The sequence below is a fragment of the Phodopus roborovskii genome, unplaced genomic scaffold, assembly GCF_943737965.1.
Source record: "Phodopus roborovskii unplaced genomic scaffold, PHOROB, whole genome shotgun sequence".
NCBI lineage: Eukaryota > Metazoa > Chordata > Mammalia > Rodentia > Cricetidae > Phodopus > Phodopus roborovskii.
In genome coordinates, this window is record NW_026126540.1 from 13,349,611 (window position 1) to 13,367,357 (window position 17,747).

At 38.4% G+C, this 17,747-nt stretch overlaps 1 protein-coding gene across 11 annotated transcripts in view; it reads right to left on the reverse strand.

Annotated features, from left to right (window-relative positions):
* Positions 1 to 17,747, reverse strand: part of Rapgef2 (Rap guanine nucleotide exchange factor 2) — a 207,353-nt gene that overhangs the window by 61,133 nt on the left and 128,473 nt on the right. The gene's annotated exons all lie outside the window — the stretch shown is intronic.

A 17,747-nucleotide genomic window follows, 5' to 3' on the forward strand; every position in this document is an offset into this window, starting at 1 on the left:
GATGGTACATGTCTATGATGGTGAGGCTATACTCTGGCCAGTCACATTGCTCTCCAATGATGACAGTGGAGCCAGAACTGATACAATGATCAACCAGACCAGACTTAACCACTTAACTTAATCAGGTATATCTCTTGCTCCCTATCCCAGTTCTTTCTCTACTTGGATCTAAAGCTCATTCCAGCCCACTAAAGACAAACTTAGGTTAACTGGATCCCCCTTTCTAATTATTGATTGAAATGGTTTCTGCTTTTCCCCGTGCCTGACATTCACTGATATAGATGGTCTCACCTCATCTGTTGAAACTCCTGGGCCAGGCTTTCCACTCTCAAACTATGGTTACAATGAATCACATATAAATATAATAATAACATATAATGATCAAGATGACTGATTATGATGAAGATGGTACTTTGATACTGCAAGGGATAGATTCTTTGGGGTAGAAAGACTGTTAAGAGCCAGAGGATCAGAAAATTTGCTATGAGGTTGTGTCTTCTGCTAATGAAAAAAGTACATCCATAAAGTCTCATCAACATGACTGCCTGAACAACAGCTGAATAAATATAACATCAATAGACATGCAGTGTAGGCAGGAGAAAGCCCACAAAGCCTCAACTCTACAGAAAGATGTATATACACAAATACATACATATACATATAAGCATGTACAACAATAAAAAAAAGAGGTCATTAATTTGAGAGCAAGGAATAGGAAAGTTTGGAGGGGAGAGGAAGGGAAAATGATGTAATAATATTATAATCTCAAAAGAGGGAGGGAGGGAAGATGAATTCAATAATTAAGCAATGTTAACAGGAGATATGGTGTACTTCCTTTTGAGCTAAGACGTTAAAAGTAGGATATGTGTGTATACACATGCCAGTAAAACATATTAAAGATCACAGGAATATAAAACAAGAAAGAGTTCACTTATATTTCAAAAAGTAAAGTTTGGTTAAACACCTAAATCTACTCATAATATCATCTAAAAAAGTTGGGAAATGTGTGGTGTCCCTCCAATACATAAACACAACCAAAGTTCATGAACTCTGAATGTTCAGTTTGGAACTCTAGATGTTCAGTTTGGATCACTGTGCCTTTACAAGTAAACCTGGTTCCTGAGTGCTTTTAATGGTATCAACACGATCAACAAGCTTCCTGAGACAGGGAACCTTCTTTATCAATCTCACTATAGAGATGAGTCAAGAAAAACTGAGCCACACAGCAAATACAAAGCACCAAACAAATCCGATATATGCTTAACCAAACAAGTCCTGGTCTAATATTTCTATAACCGTGGAAAACTGAAGAGTGAAAGGGAGAAGCCACAGGGATGGAAAGTAGTCCCTAGGGAATGTAAGAGAGTTAATTAAGGAGAGCCATGTTTAATTACAAGGTGAACAATCAATGTATATTATAAAAGGAGGGAGAAGGCAATATATTACTGACTTCCAGGAAAACAGTTCAGATATATGAGAAATTCTGAAATAAATGGGAAAGACTCAAATGCCCAGCCACATTTAAGTAGGGAAAGAAGGGACAAGTGACTAGTGGAATCAACTCCAAATCCCCATGACAATGTCACTTATCCCTGTAAAATCAAACAGCCAAACAGCCAAGCAGCAACCTTTCATTACCATTTGACTACTCCTCCCCAGGTGATCAGTCACTAGGGCCATAATGTTTATTTATTTGTTATTAATATTTGTTATTTATTTATCCTTCAATTCCTGAAGGATCTTTTGAGATATACGAGCCAAAGGAAGCTTATGTAAGCTTCTTCCTCCCGGACAGTGTTGAATGAAGTCGATGTGTGGGGACAGCGGACCAGAAAATGCAGGCGCCATTCTTGGTTGGCTGATATTGGGACAAGGAACAACTGATATTCTGGGGAAAGTGAAAGAGGAATCAATCCAAAGTAGAAGCTGGGGGGAAATAATGGGGGTGAATTTTAGAGCCTTCAGATGACTTCTGACACAGAACTTTAAACAGAAATTGGTCACTAAAATACACAGAGTTTCATCACACACAACACAGCCTGAAATCAGAGATGTTATACCTAGCACATGAGGGTTTGGGCATTAGCTATTCTTCTGGACAGTTTCTCAATTTTTTACTACATGCAAGTTGTAGTGGGGGAGGGTGGGGAATGAAGTCACGGCTCAAGAATCTGGCATGCCCCTGAATTCCATGGTAAAGAAGCATCATTAAGAAGCTAGGAATCTGAGTCACTTAATATCGGGCTTCAGCTAAATTCTTAAATGGTTACATAACAACACTAATTTTTAAGAACAAGAAAGGTTTTCTTTTTAAAATAAGGCAGGGCTGCAGTATTTCCTTTCTGTTTTGTATAAGAAATTGTTATGTCAGATTCTTCCATATATCAAAATTTGTGTCGTATCTATGTCTTTGCTTTTATTCTTAAAGAATTAAAACTCACACCTTAGACTGATGCCTATTATTAATCAGATTTCCCAAGTAATATCTTTCTTTGATTCTAAGTAACTCGTCTGTTTCTCTATGATAGTGGTTTATATTTGCAGTGTATGGTAAAATATGATAAATTTCATTATATAGTTAAAACATCACTGAATTCACATATCATCAAACAACTGTGTTAAAAAGATTAGACCATTCTTTAACCGGGAGTCTTCCCACCATGCAGACAGCACATCTGGATGAACAGCACAAGTTTTCACTTGAGCCCTGACAGTCTGCCGCACAGCGGGCACAACCTTTAAGTTTGTGAAAATGAATAAAGAACATCTACCTGAAAACTAATTCTTTTGGTTTTTTTTTTGTACTTCTAGTAAAATTAGGAGAGAAAAATCTATAATAAACCAAGAGAATCCCCGTGTTTCTCGTCCTATGAGAACAAGTGTCACAAACAACACACACAAACATGCATACGCTAAAAGAACTTCCTCTCAGTACTGGAATAGGATGAGAAAAACCAGAACATGTCAGAATTTCACTCAAACACTGTGTTAAGAACAAGAAAGCAAATAGCCATGTGTTCTTTCTTATATGCTCAGCATTAAATTATCTTTCCCAAACAAGAGGGTTTTTCTTTCTAAGAGAAAATGCAATATGCACAATTAAGAACATAACTCCCACACCCTGTCCTTTACATTTTTTTCCTTCAAAGAAAACAGCACTTATAAGCTCTATAACTATTTTAAGTCCCCCGAATCATATCATATAGCAAAACACCATATAGCACAATACAAAATGGCACATTTAAATATGACCCTGAATCCCATGCTTCTATGATCTATATTAAGTTGAGAACAAATAAAAACATTCTTTCTACTTAGATCATTTATGTAAGGAAAGGTAAACTAGAAAGATCGGCCTCAGGAAGAAATAGAATACATACCATGATATAGTCTCTTTCGTTAGGAAAAGGCGAGAAGAAGGGATTTAAATTAAGACTTGGTATATAAAAGCTGAAAGCATAGAATTTGTATCCACATAATGAACTGATGTCTCCTCTAAAGACGTCAGATTGCTGCTCAGCTAAACTATCTAAAAATACCTCCTTGCAAACACACACGGAATGACTACAAAGACAGGTCTTACTAAGCAGCTCGGCTTGCACAAAATCACTTAATAAGTGAGGAAAATGTGAAGTACTAAGGTAGAAATTAATGCAATTTTTTCACATCAACTGTGATTCTTTTTATGAGCTATTTTGCAACCAATTCCAATTTGCAGAAAGCAGTTAATGGAGGGTCTTTAAAAAATGAATTGTAGTTGATCTAAGATGGCCAACAAGAATCATATCCTATACTCAAAACCAGACCAAAAATAAAAACAAACAAACAACAAAAAACAAAAATCTAAGTCTCTCTGCCAGGTGCAATGTCCCGGGCTTGTAATTCTGTTGCTTGGGAGGAGGTGGCAGAAGGACTGCCTTAGTTCAATGTCAGCTTGTTTTACACAGAAGTTGAAAGCTAGCCAATACTACATAGTTGGTGAGACCCTGTCTCAAAACAAAGATGAGAAAAATAAATAAACAAACAAACAAACAACAGGCCACCAAACTTCTGGATCAATATTCACATTAAAATTCAAGAAAAAGAAACATTATAGCTGAAGAAGCAAGAGAAATTCATTGATGACACTGGATGCCACCCATCCCTGTGGTATATGTATGTCCCTGACAATACACAGACCACTAAAACCAGTCCCAAACATTAACAATCTCTGAGTGTCACAGGGATCCAAAGAAGATATGAGATTGCTGCCCATACATAAAGGACTGTACAGGACTACAATTAAGGTGGAAAACCATTAATCACATGAGGCTAGCCATGCATAAGTTTGCAAGAAAAGTCTGAGAACATGAATGAACTTGTGAAAACATGAATTTTTAAAGAATTTTCTTTATATAAATCAAGCTGCCATCTGTAAAACACAAAAAAAATCCAACTTTTATTTTAATATTGTTTAGGAATCATATATGAAGCACCTACAGGAGTAATGACTATAGTAATTTCTGTGGTGCATATCATATGTAGTGTTTTTACTGTTTTGTGTGTAGTATTGTTTTACCCTCCCCCAACACTCATCAAAATCCAGGCAACAGCAGCTTCAACAACCCCCCAAACCATAGTTGTACCAGTTTCTTCCTATCGCTGTGTGGGAAGGCCTACATGGGCATTCTGCTTTGAAGTTTCCCATTGGCATGCTTGGAAATGACATGTAGTGACCACTCTGATGCTTCAGTCAGAAGCTCTCAGGTGCAGACAGCACATCAAATGCACTCACTAGCTTTATTATAAACCACCTGAAGGTGTGCTGGTTCTTTATTTCTGTAACACTCTCTGAGAAAACAACTTATGTGTAAGGATTCATTTTGGTTCACAGATTTGGAGATGTCAACCCATGACCATTTAGCTCCACTGCTGTTGGGCCTGTGAACAATGAGGTGGAACTCCACAGCAGGACACTGTGCAAAGCTGCAGGGCAGCACGGAAGCTGGAGGAAGTGTCTGGCGTAAGATAAGGCTTTCACAGTTATGTCTCCAGTCATCCAGCTCCTCTAATCTAGCCCCACCTCCTTACTGTCCACTCAGCCATGGATTGATTCATCAAGGGGCTCTTCATCCATTGATGGAGTAAGAGCCCCAGTGGCAATCACCTGACAGTTTCACCAGCTGGGGACAAAGACTTCAAAGAATGAGCCTTCTGGAAGATACTTCATTTCCAATCATAACAAAAGGCAACATCTTTTTTATAGCAGCCTCGATGGCACTTGAAGCAGGGAACAATAGTGAGAACAGATGTACATACAAAGCCAGCACTTGATCCAGTCCTTGAAGGAGGTGCCCTAATACTGCCTTAATGCAGAACCCTACCTACCACCAACCCATCAGGGCTAAGCCCAGAGCCAACGGCACTGCCAAGCCAGAGCAGGAACAACTATCTTCACTGGATTTTGGATAATACATTTTTGTCTTGTTTTCTTTAAAGGTGTCCAGTGAATAAGTGCTATGGATGAAGGGCGTTAAAGAAATAATGCAATTATAACCAAGATGAGTATGATTATTTACTTGTACTTTACCCAGCTATGACATGTGACTAGGCCAAGTAGGCTCACAAAACTCTCCTGGAGGTAACTAAAGGTAGCACCATTTGAATAACTTAACTGGAAACAAGAGAGCAGCACCTGCATCATCCAACAAGTAAGCAAGAGCAGAATTCCCTAAATTCAAGTCTAAGAAGCAAGGTAATGCGGAAGCCCCCGTGGTGTCATGTGTGGGCAAGTTCAGCTAATTCCAGGGTCTTCCTAAAAGGTTACACTGATGAGAGAAAACCTTCATGTAAAGAGTTTGAAAGTCTTCAAATGCCGTATCATAAAGAAGAGGAGGTAATAGCTACCATCACACACACACACACACACACACACACACACACACACACACACACACACACACACACACAAAATTGCTTTCAAACCAAAACTTCAGAAAATCAGTTCTGAAATGGAGGAACAACTGTGTTCATAAAGTACAACAAATTGTCCACACTGTGATTGTGTGCTTACAGGAAAAGTTAGAGGAATTTCATGTGGTTTCTCAACACAGCTGCATGTGTATACCTGCATGCATGTGTGGGGCTATGTATATCTGTATACAACTCCCATGCACAAGACAATATGACCAGTGGTTCTGGCATGTATCAGTTATGCAACTTTGGGGAAATTATTTAAGTAAGTATAAGGAAGCTACAGAGAACTTACACTGTTGTACATGTTGAGATGTTGAAAACACAGAAAGCCTTTCATTTGAGTTAGTGACAGCATGACTGTTAGCTTTTTAATTTAATATTAAATTGGTATGTAGAAAGTTGCTTGGGAAGTATACACTGAAGAGGGGTGTGAGGCAATTGAACACTACATCACCTATGCAAGAGAAATGCACCTATCTACCTAACATGCTGTCTGACTGGTATCTGTTGGTTTGATACCTTATACCTGACTGTCTCATGTCCAGCAGTCCTAACTCCATAACCTCTGCATAACAGAGAAGAAATGATACCTTAGGACTATATATTACTATAAGAATTTCATGGGTTTTACCTCATTTTTCACACAACATTATAGTCTCCACCTTTATAAAGATTTCATGTCACAGGGCTATACAGCAGCTGTTAAGTCAGTCATCAGCCCAAGTTCTAGCTACAGAGTCCCTTCAGTTACTACATTGCAGGTTTTACTAATTCCTCTCTCCATATAACTTTACTCACAGGTGACAGAATTGGGTTACAGCTACTGTTGGCATGGGTGTATTTTTTCTCAGAGATTGAATCTTGGGCCCTGCACATCCTGGACAAACATTATCACTAAGCTGTATGTCTCATCTGAAAACTATTTCTCAGAGAGGGTCTCTCTATATAGGAACATAGAAACTATACTACAGTATTTAAACCAACATGAAAGCACATTATGTCCAGCACCATTTCATCATGGGCTTCTGTATTTGCTGTTTTGGGGTGCTGTCTTTTGTAAGGCAATGTTTCCCAATGTTGCTCCAGACTAATCTGAAAACTCCCTAGTTTCCTATTTCAACTTCTCAAGTGAGGCATCAAGGGCCAGTGCAACAATGTCTGGTTCTTCAAAACTCTTACTGTTCTGAAAGACTCTACCTGTTGGAATATCTCATTCTGCATGTCCATCCTATGACCCCAGTTGCCCCTTGCATGTTCCCCAACTGTCTCAATACAAAACACTCAGGTAAATGTTTATTTATATATAACTAAGACAAACAAATTTTATTTAACAAGTTTAATCTGCCGAGGAAGCTGGAAAAGTTAATAAATGCCTAGCCCTCAAACACCTGTACATCACTATTATTGCATACAAATATCATTAAACTAAACCAACAATTATATTAATTGCTAATATTACATTTAATTGACTCTACCATTTTATTTTATTATAGTACCCCTGAAAATCATAATGAAAAGAAGTACTGCTTAGTCATAAAAAAAAGGGGGGGGATATAGTATCTTAATTCCCCCCTGAAAGACATTTTCATATATATATATATATATATATATATATATATATAGTCAAAAACTGAAGAACAATAATGTATATTTGATCCCTACATCTGCTCACATGAGTTGAGAAATAACTTAGCATGTCCAGGTCAAGAGAGACAGCTTGAGTCTATCCATGAACATTATAACAACAGCAGTACCTTGGACACAACACAGGCCTTGTGTTAGATCTGCCTTTTCATGCAATTTTTCAGCTCATTTCTTCTTCCTCCCTAAATCCCCTCATGTCAATTTTTTTCACATCTTTTTCATGTGCTTCTCTCCCTCATTTCTGCTAAGTCTCCAGACTCACTTTCTGTGTACTACTCAGTTACACACGGTATCCCTGCCTATGTACCATAAAGTGCTTCCTGCCATAGCATACCCAGCTCCCAGAGACACCTACTCCACCAGATTCGAAAGGTTGAAAGTATTTTTAACTTCTTTTCTAGAACTCTGAAGTAAGCCTACAGTGGTCAAAATGAGTTGTTTTGTTGTTAATATTCTTTTCTAATAAAGCAAATAATCCAAAAGTTTAATTTCAAAGTAAGCAAAGCAAAAATAAAACTCCTTCCAATGATAGTAACATGCAATTTCTCTCCATGTTGTTATAATCTCGGTGCTGTTGTACAAGACAAAAGATGTTCTTGGGTGAAAACATACTGTTTTAACCTATATGGAAATTGTATTGTCGGTAGATTTTCTTCTTTGAGGATTATCCACCCATTTAAAGTACTAAGAAACAGTTAACTTTTTGTTTTATTGACACAAGGTCTCACTATGTAGCTCAGGTTGGCTTTGGGCTCAAAGTCCTCTCACATTTAGCCTTCCAGATTGCTGGGTTACAGGTGTATACAAACACACCTGATTTACATGTCTTCCCCCCACGCCACCCCACTTCTGACTCCTACACTGAGTCTCACTATGTATCTGTAGATGTCCTAGAATTCACTATGTAGACCAGGCTGGCCTTGAACACACAGAGATCCACCTGCCTCTGCCTGAAATTAAAGGTGTTCATTACTATGCCTAGCTACACGCCAACTTTTAAATTTTATTCAGCTAACAATGAAAACACTTTTACTGAGTAAGAACTGTGATCTAATCTATGTTCTCCTGCTGGGGAGACACATAAAGGACATTTCAATTAGCCATATTCCTTTCTCAAAAGCAAAACAAACTTCACTGACTATCATCACTGTCCACTTTTGTGGTTTATTGTTCAACAGGGAGCTGCTTTAACTCCTACTTACATTAGGTCATTACTTTTTTCAAAGTGGGGAAGGAAGTAAGAATAATGCAAGGGAAGGGAATCTGGGAACGTGCTCAACAGCACAGTAAAAGATCTGTCCGATAAAAGGCATGTGGTTGGGGTGGCGGTGCAGGATACTGGTCACAACAGCTTTTATTTTCCCTTCTGGGACATTTGCAATTTCACTTCTCTTTTTTTCTGATTCTTTATTCACTTCCCATGCCTTAAAAATTTGCTCAAGCTTAAACACACACACACACAGGTATAAATATAGTAAAGAATGACTAAATCATAAGAAGTGCAGACCTTTTGAGATAGGGTCTCACCATGTAGCTGTCTGGCCTGGAACTCATAGAAACCCTCATACCTCTGCTTCCAAAGTGCCAGGATTAAAAGCACACCACCATGGCCAGTTTCTAACACTAAATGAAATTCTTAACTAAGTTTCTCTTTCAGTTTAAGCCATATAAAGTACGTTATATATTACTCTAACTTTCAAAATGTTAAAGACAGGTTGCAATACAAGCTTGAAATATATTTAACATATTTGACTATAAATATATTAAATTATTTGCCCTTAAATGAATCTTTTAAATATATTTTTGGGACAAGTTCTAGAAGGAAAACCATTATTAGATTCTCATACTGCACTATAAGAATATTTTTACAATAAAAGGATCTATATGCCAGTATGTTTATTAAGATTTATTTTTAAGTTATATATGTGTGTTACATCTGCTGTCACATGTGTGTGGGTATCCAGGGAGGCCAGAAAAGGTATGTTGGATTCTCTGTAACTAACGTTACACAAAGCCACAGGAAATTCAAAGCTGTCTGATGTGGATTCTGGAAACCAAACTCAGGTCCTCTGGAAGAGCAGTAAGCGCTCTTAACTGCTTGGCAGTCTCTCCAGCCCCTAAACCAATACTATAACAACACCAATAATCTAAATAGTAAAGTTGAGGTTCTTTTCTCCATCCTTGTTTTTAATGTTTTCTATCTTTTCCTCAATACATACACACTATATTTGTCTTGTTTTCTTTTCCTGTGTGTCTGTGCAAGTCTACATCGGGTATATATGCGTATGTATGCTTGTTGGGAGACAAGACTGTAGTTGTGTCAGGAATATTCCTCAGTTGCTCTTCCACCTTATCCTCTGAGGCAGGGTCTCGTTCAAGCCAGGCTTGCTGTGTCTCTACTTTCTAAAGCTAGAATTAGAGGTGGCAACTGTGCCCATTAGGCATTTACGTGGCTTCTGGGGACCTAAACTCTAGCCTTCTTAATTGTGCAGCAAGGGCTTTAACCACTGAGCTGTTGCAACAGCCCCCCCCCTTTTTTTTAATTATAAATTATACACAGGACTATCATGGCCACTTAGGGTCACTGAGCTAACTCTGCCTAAACAATCACAACACACACAGCACAAGTAAATCAGCATAGCCATTCCAGCTGTATCTTTTCTAAATAAGAATGCTTTGGTGGGCCAGTGTGACGGTTCCTTGAGTAAAGGCATGTGCCATCCATCAAGCCTGATGATCTGAGTTTGATCCCCAGAACTTACACAGTGAAGGAGAGAACTGACTCCCATAAGTAGTCCTCTGATATCCCCACACATGGTACATATGCACTAACATGTGTGCATAGATAAATAAATGGAAAACAGTGAAGTTTAGGTAGTTTTAGCAAGTGTTACTTATAAATTGGTATGATTTTCTATTTCCAAAACTAGCGTTCATTTCAACAGGAGACCCCTTGTATAATTGTATTTTAGATAACAAAAGGATCAAAGGTGTCCTTTACAAGAAGAACATAAATTCATTAGGCATATATAAAAAGGTAATTTCACCCTTCCCATTCTTAGTAACTGGAAACACAGATACGAGTTGTGCTCATCTCATCACTTCTGCTGACCTTGCCCCACAGAGCCTCCAGCCCAGGCTCTCCATCAGAGACCTCACACTTTAAGGTTCTTCTTTCTCACTATTACCAAAGGAACACAACTCTTATCCCACAGCTGCCACAAAATCTGTATGCCACAACATTTCCACAACTCCAGCATGGCTGAGCAGCCGAGGAAAACAAAACAAACAAAGAGCATCACATGTATGACAAATATTGTAATCAAAGGTTAAGAATGTCTGGTTTATTTTTCTTTCTGGGGAAGAGGTAACCAAAACACAACTCCATAGCCTTTAAAAGACAAACAACAACAAACAATCACATTACATTGCCTTCCTTTATTATGAAAAGTATGATGCTGTGTTTGGCACTTTAATAAAATTCAGTGAAATGTTGGCCTACTGAAAATGATCCATAGTAAGGTACCCACTGCAATCTGTATTTTTAAGATGTCTACTAACAAGCAATAATAATAATAATAGTAATAATAGTAATAATAATAATAATAATAATAATAATAATCATTGGCATTTATCCCAAGAGCTAGTACATGTTTCCCACCCCCTACAAGTTACATGTACTAAAAACAATCTAAGCAATTACTTCTACTAAAACTAATCTATGCAAAATTTTATTAACCATCAAAATTAGAATTGAGATTATGGGTTGCTTATATTTAAAAGACACACAGCTCCTTGTATATGAACTATGAAAGTGTATACAGACATTTACAGTGGAACATGCTTCATTCTATCATCAAATCAAGTCAATATAAGCAATAATGCATCTCCCCAGCTTTCTCTATAAAACACTGTAATTTCCATCATAAAATTTTCATCCCATCACTTTGTTATAAGACTGACATATGTGCCATGTGCTTTTGTAATCAGTTTTTTTGATGAACAGGAGGATCTAGTGAATTAATACAGAGTGAAGCCATCTGAAGCATGTACAGAGTGTTTATATAATTACTGAAGAGTGAAAAGGGAACACAGGCACATAACATCTATCATCTACCTGGTCTACATGTGTACACACACACACACGAAAGACAGAATATGATGTGACTACATATAAGGCCTATGATGTGAGGTTCATTTAATACACAGAAATGTCAAGTGTAAAACAGTTCAGTTCTGTATGGCATGCATGTTTTACTACCAACAGGAAAGACTATGGGCAAAGGCTGTGAGCTCATAGGGATGCCCCCGCAAGGTGCAGAAAGCCACTTTTATGAGTGCTCTGTTACATCACACATTTATGCGCATTGAGTGCCAAATATGCATTTATTCTATCATCAATCTGTGCATTAACTTCATCGTCTATATTCTGAAAACCAGGCACTATTCTCTTTAACCCGCTCTGTTTAATATAGCCAAGACACTACAAACCACTGATACTGTAGTACTGTAAATATTAATAACTACAAGCATTTGTCATGTCCCCAAAAATAAAAGCCATTGCTTAATGAAGAAATAAGCCAGGCCTGGTGATGCAAGTTAATCCCAGCGCGAAAGAGGCAGAAACAGGAGATTCTCTGTGAGTGTATATCAAGCCAGCCTCACATAGTGAGTTCCAGCCCCACACAAGCAAACAAACAAACTCCAAACAAGAAGATAAGGCACAGCAAAGATCTTAGAACTAGGAAAGCAATATAACCTTGAAGACACACTTACAAAACTTCATTTAGACACTCACTCACGTGGTTATATCTACAACATGCATATAACTTATTCTTTAAATCTTTTTTGAGTTCAGAACCAAAGCAAAATCCAAATGAAATCTGTAGATAATGATTATTTATCTCAATAGGACAACTGTTAAAAACACAAGGATTACTACAGACAACAGGAATGTGTTATTCTCTGCTCTTTAACCAAGTTGGGAACCAAACAGGGCCTCATCCATGCTAAGTACATGTCATACTATTGTGTTATACCCCAAGAAGAGTTCTTAACAGTTCACCTGAATATAATATTTAAGATTGCAGTCCAGTCTAAACCCAAGGGAAACTAACAATAAGGAAAACTGTGTTTAAGGAATAATTTAACTTGGTACAAATTATATATCAGTACTTCAAAGACCTTAGATAAGATATTGATAAAATGATCAGTGGTCTGGTAATAGTTAAACAGTTAAATGGGGAGAATGGGGCACTTGAGCTTCTAATAATGTACTTGGAGCATTGTCTTTTTCATTAACCAATTGATTTTATCCTCGGGTACTTCCAAATGGATCATTACTGAACAATATTTAAAAGTGAGGCTAAGAAGCACACTGTTTTCTTTGGCTAATAAGGAAGCTTTCAGTGGTGCATACGCCACAGTGAAAAAGGTCTTTTCAGAGCTGCACACATGTAACCAGCACATGTAGTGCCTTGGCAAGTTTCTAAATATATATTTCTTCACTTCTAATGGAGCTAAAAAGATCTAATTTGCTGCCAGGGTTTCTTGGCCCAAATCCAAGGCAAGATGACCTTGTCCTTGAACAATACAATAGGATCTCGCTTCCTCTGAGCCTCTCTGTGAGCAAGCGCTGAGGAAAATCTTCCCAAGAGATAAGTTTATTTCATCTCAGGAAATAGATCTGTCATAACAGACGAAACAGAGATCAGATAAGAGGAGGAGGAGTTTAAACTCTGATAGGAGTCCTAATTTACTATCTATAATTAGTGCTAGAGCCATTTTTCACTGTTAAGGCTGATGCATCAATCACATGTTAAAGAGTGGCCACAACCAATACAGACAAGGTCAGACTGCTAGGGTGAGAAGCAGCTTGTTCTTTGTTTGTCTTCTCAATTAAGTTTTCTTAAACCTGGTCTAGTTGGCATGCATCACACTCATGCTAGATCTGCAGATTAGTCTTTCGCCTCTTAGCTACCAGCAATTGGGCCTAGCATTCCTCTTGAACGTGGGCCATGCCAATAGTGATGAGTCTGCTGTCCTTGGATCCCTCTGCATCCTCACTCTGTGCAGCCCCCTGCTTTGTGTCCCACATGTTATTCTGCCAGCCTTGAAAAGCCTTCTTTATGCTGTGTTCTTAACAGCTGACAGTTTTAAATTCCGACCACACTCATAATGCATCATCCACAGGGGAAGAACTCATTCAAGGTGGGATTTCCCATGTCTCCATAAAGGCCGAGCCTATCTCTAAGCACCAATTAGAAGAAATAAGAGGATTAAACATTACACAGTGTGTGCTCCTGAATTCCTACTACTGAGACAGAGTACCAACAAAACTGAAGAGAGATGGAGGAAGTCAGGCCAAGCAAAGAAAGTGCAGTGAGTGCAAGCTGAGAAACTGGAAAGGAAAGGGGCCAACTGCTTGAAATCAGACCAGCTTGCCTGGAATTTTAAAAGCATAGACAAAAATCATCCGTAAAGGGAAAAAATACATTTTTAAAGGGCCTTAGGAATTTAGACAATATAAGCTAAGTGATCTTTTATCTCTTGGCCAGGGAACATATAAAATGTCAATGTAATTCAAGCACTTGGGAGACTAAGGAAAGAGGGTCTCCACCCCATCCCCAACAAAGGAAGAGAGAGAAAAGGAGAGCAGCCTAAGGATGAGATATAGTTCAAGTGTTAAGGTGCTTGCCTAGCATCCATGAAGCCCTAGGGTCACTCTCCAGTAGTATATAAACTAGGCATGGTGGTACAGCACACAGGAGATCAGAAGTTCAAAATTATCTTCCGACAGTCTGAGATATAGAGACCCTGATTAAAAGTAGGAGGAAAGGGGAGGGGAAGATTAAATGAATCCTATGGTTCATACATGTCACAGCTAGCACAGATAGAGGGAGGTGGTTAGGTGGGAAAGCTGGATCTGTGGCGAATGCAGGTCACTTGGGCACTACCAGGAGATAGTAGCAACAGCAAAACTTTTATGCTTTCAGTGGAGCCAAGAGACTAAGGTAAGGTGACTGGGCGTTATAAAGGAATGGCTACAGAAGCTAAGACATCAAGTTTATACTTAAAGTGTTAAGCAGCAAGTGAGGAGAGGTAGCTCCCACCTCCTGTCTCAGCTACTCAGCAACCTGAGGCAGGGAGATCAATCACTTCAGTGTTAGCTAGGCTACACGGCAAGGTCTATACCTGTGGCTTAAACCAATGAGAGATCAATAATATTAAAGACCTGGGGGTTGGGGAGCACAGAAGGCCAGGAGAAAAACACTGGGCTAAATGACATCCTCTCCTCACCATACCTCTCCAGCCTCAAGGTAATTCATTTCAAAAATGAAGATGCAATCGAGTACATCAAGCAACATGCAGTTGTATTAAATATTTTTCGTCACAGTATCACTACTTTTATAAGAAATGGTGATTGTAGTGTCATGTGTTACAAGAGTAGAGTAGTAAAAGGCCAGCACTGTTTTAAGTTTTGTGGTCCATTTGTTAATACTGCTGTCAAGATTATATACTTGACATGGGTGTGTAACTGAAGATTTGGGCCACATGAGTGGGGTGTTTAGACCTAAGTTTAATGTATGATAACAGCCTGGGCTGCAGTGATGAGCAATGCACATTACTGAGTGCCACATGTCTTTTCCTTTTAACTGGGTTTCTTCATTTCTAAAGGCAATCCTACATCTTTCTTCAGAGCTCTGTTGTAGGAATTTAGTAACATAATGTGAAATGTGGAGCCTGATGTGCAGCAAATGCTCGGTAGTAACAACTACTGCAGCTATTCCTTCCAGACGAAGGAGGCATTCCATTCTGTATACCACCTTGTCCTATTATTTAATCTTAACTCGAAATATGACTTAAGATAAAGACAAAACACTACATAAATCAATAATTTCTGCAATTTTTTTCAAATAGAAAACAGGTTATTAGCTTGACAGTAGAAAGTCCATTATGTTATAGTGGCCAGTCTGAAGGATTTACAAAGTTTCAGAGTTGCCTCAAAATGTAGAATTTTTTGTTTTTAAAAAGCTTATATACTGAATAAAAAAATTTTTTTTTTTGTTTAATTGATTTTATAGACACAACTCACTATACAGCCAAGCTGGCCTTGAACTTGCAACCCCCCTGGTTTAGCTTCCTAGTACTGTTATAGGTGTGCACCACCACACTTGGCTTGAGTAGAGACTTTTAATGTTATTCCAACATTTTCTCCAATTTCCAGAAGGTGTGAAAACTTTCCCCATACAACACTGTTTTGCAATTATTACAACTATGTTGCAGCTTTGTAACACATCTCTGAAATGTGAACAATGCCTTGTTTTTTAAGATTTCATAAGGTCTCTACATTAACAAAATGGCAACATTCCTACAAGGACCAAATTAAAAGCATTCTATGAAATTAAAGCAGTCCAGTGCTGATGGACTTCTGTAATTGTCTTCTTATCAACGGGCCCCACAGAAATGTAATGGAGATGAGAAAATACACAAAATTCAAATGCTTTAAAATCTCAAAAGGTTAAATAAGATTTTGATAATCCAAAAAATCCAATTAAATGAGAACACTAAGAGTATTTACTATGCATGTGCCAAGCAACAGATTATGTACACTGAGTGAGGCAGAAAATAATAAAATCTGTATGACATAGAAAGATTCTTTAAAACACGATAGCAGCGCCCCCCAAAAATGCTCTCATTGTTGTAGTAACATACTTTCTCCTATAATCCAAGGGAAGTGGGGGTGGGAGGCCATTTAAAAAGCCACAGACAGTATAGAGAACCAAAACCTGAAGTATTTTTTAATTTAGTGGAAATGACTCAACTAAAATCAGTTTGTGACATTTTTCTGGTATAGCATTATAGGAGCAAGAGAGCCTTCTTATCTATTCTACTCATCACTATGGACTGACCCACCACAGCTTGAGTACCAGAGTTGGCTTCTCTTATCCAGCTCCTCATGCATTCTCAAGTCTGACTGCCAAGTGACAGCATGTCAATCAGAAAGGATGAGACAATGGCCAACAGCAAGACCTCAGAATCACAAGCTGCTAGTACCCCGCACTCTGTAGCCCTGGGCGCAAATCTTGGCATCTCCTTTAGTGAGATACAAAGAACTTAATAAGAAACATATCTGTGTGTGGAACAAACCACACAAATATCAGCTCCCTGTTAATGAACTGATACTTGGTGAATTCCAACAGCTCTTGTTTTCACAAAATTTTAAGAGGTTTTGCTTCCTTGAGCAACCAATGGTTTTAGTAATTTTCTTTGTTAAATGTGTGTTAGGAAGAATGCTGCCCCTTCCCATTCTGGGGAAGGTACACAAGAAAGGTGCACAGTGGACGCCCATGGACGAAATCTTCTGATGTACCCCAAGCGCAGATTAACAATCATTCTTTACTGGAAGCCAGGTATCAAAGACCTGGACTAAAATCAAACTCCAGGGCAAGTTCTCTTTGACAACTTTACTTCCATGAAATGAGGTAAACAGTTGCTCTTTTCTAGATTGATCTAAAGAGATTTAACCAGGGAAGCATGCCTAGAACCCCAGCGGGACAGGGCTGAGACAAAATACTGCACTGAATCTGCCAGCAAGCAGCTCCAACTGAAGGACAAGAGGCTCGTTCACCAGGTGAGGAGCCACCTCAGAGGCACTGCACCTAAGAACTTTCCCCCAGCCACCATAAATTGATCATCAATTAGTGATGGCAAAACCAACTTACACTCACAAGCCTGACTCTAAATACTCTAATTCATGGCATCGTAGCTGCTGATTTCCAAGACTTTATTAATTTTTATATATATTTGAAGTTCAACACTATTGCATCACTTCTTAGAATACATTAAAACTAATTCCTATATCATGATGTACAAGTCTAGGATACATAAGGAAACAGTTCTAAAATGCTTATATATCCACCTAAACTTGAACATTTTAATTGGAGGATTGTGTGTGTGTGTGTGTGTGGTGTGCACACACACATACATTTTACACACACACACAGTCATGAACTGGCAAAATGGCAAAGAACTTGTGACATGGTAGCACAAAGTAGCACCACAGGAGTGTACATATTCCTGGAACAGGAGGCTCTGACCTAGAGTTAGACACAGAAATATGTTTCTCACAAACAGCAGTTGCTGCC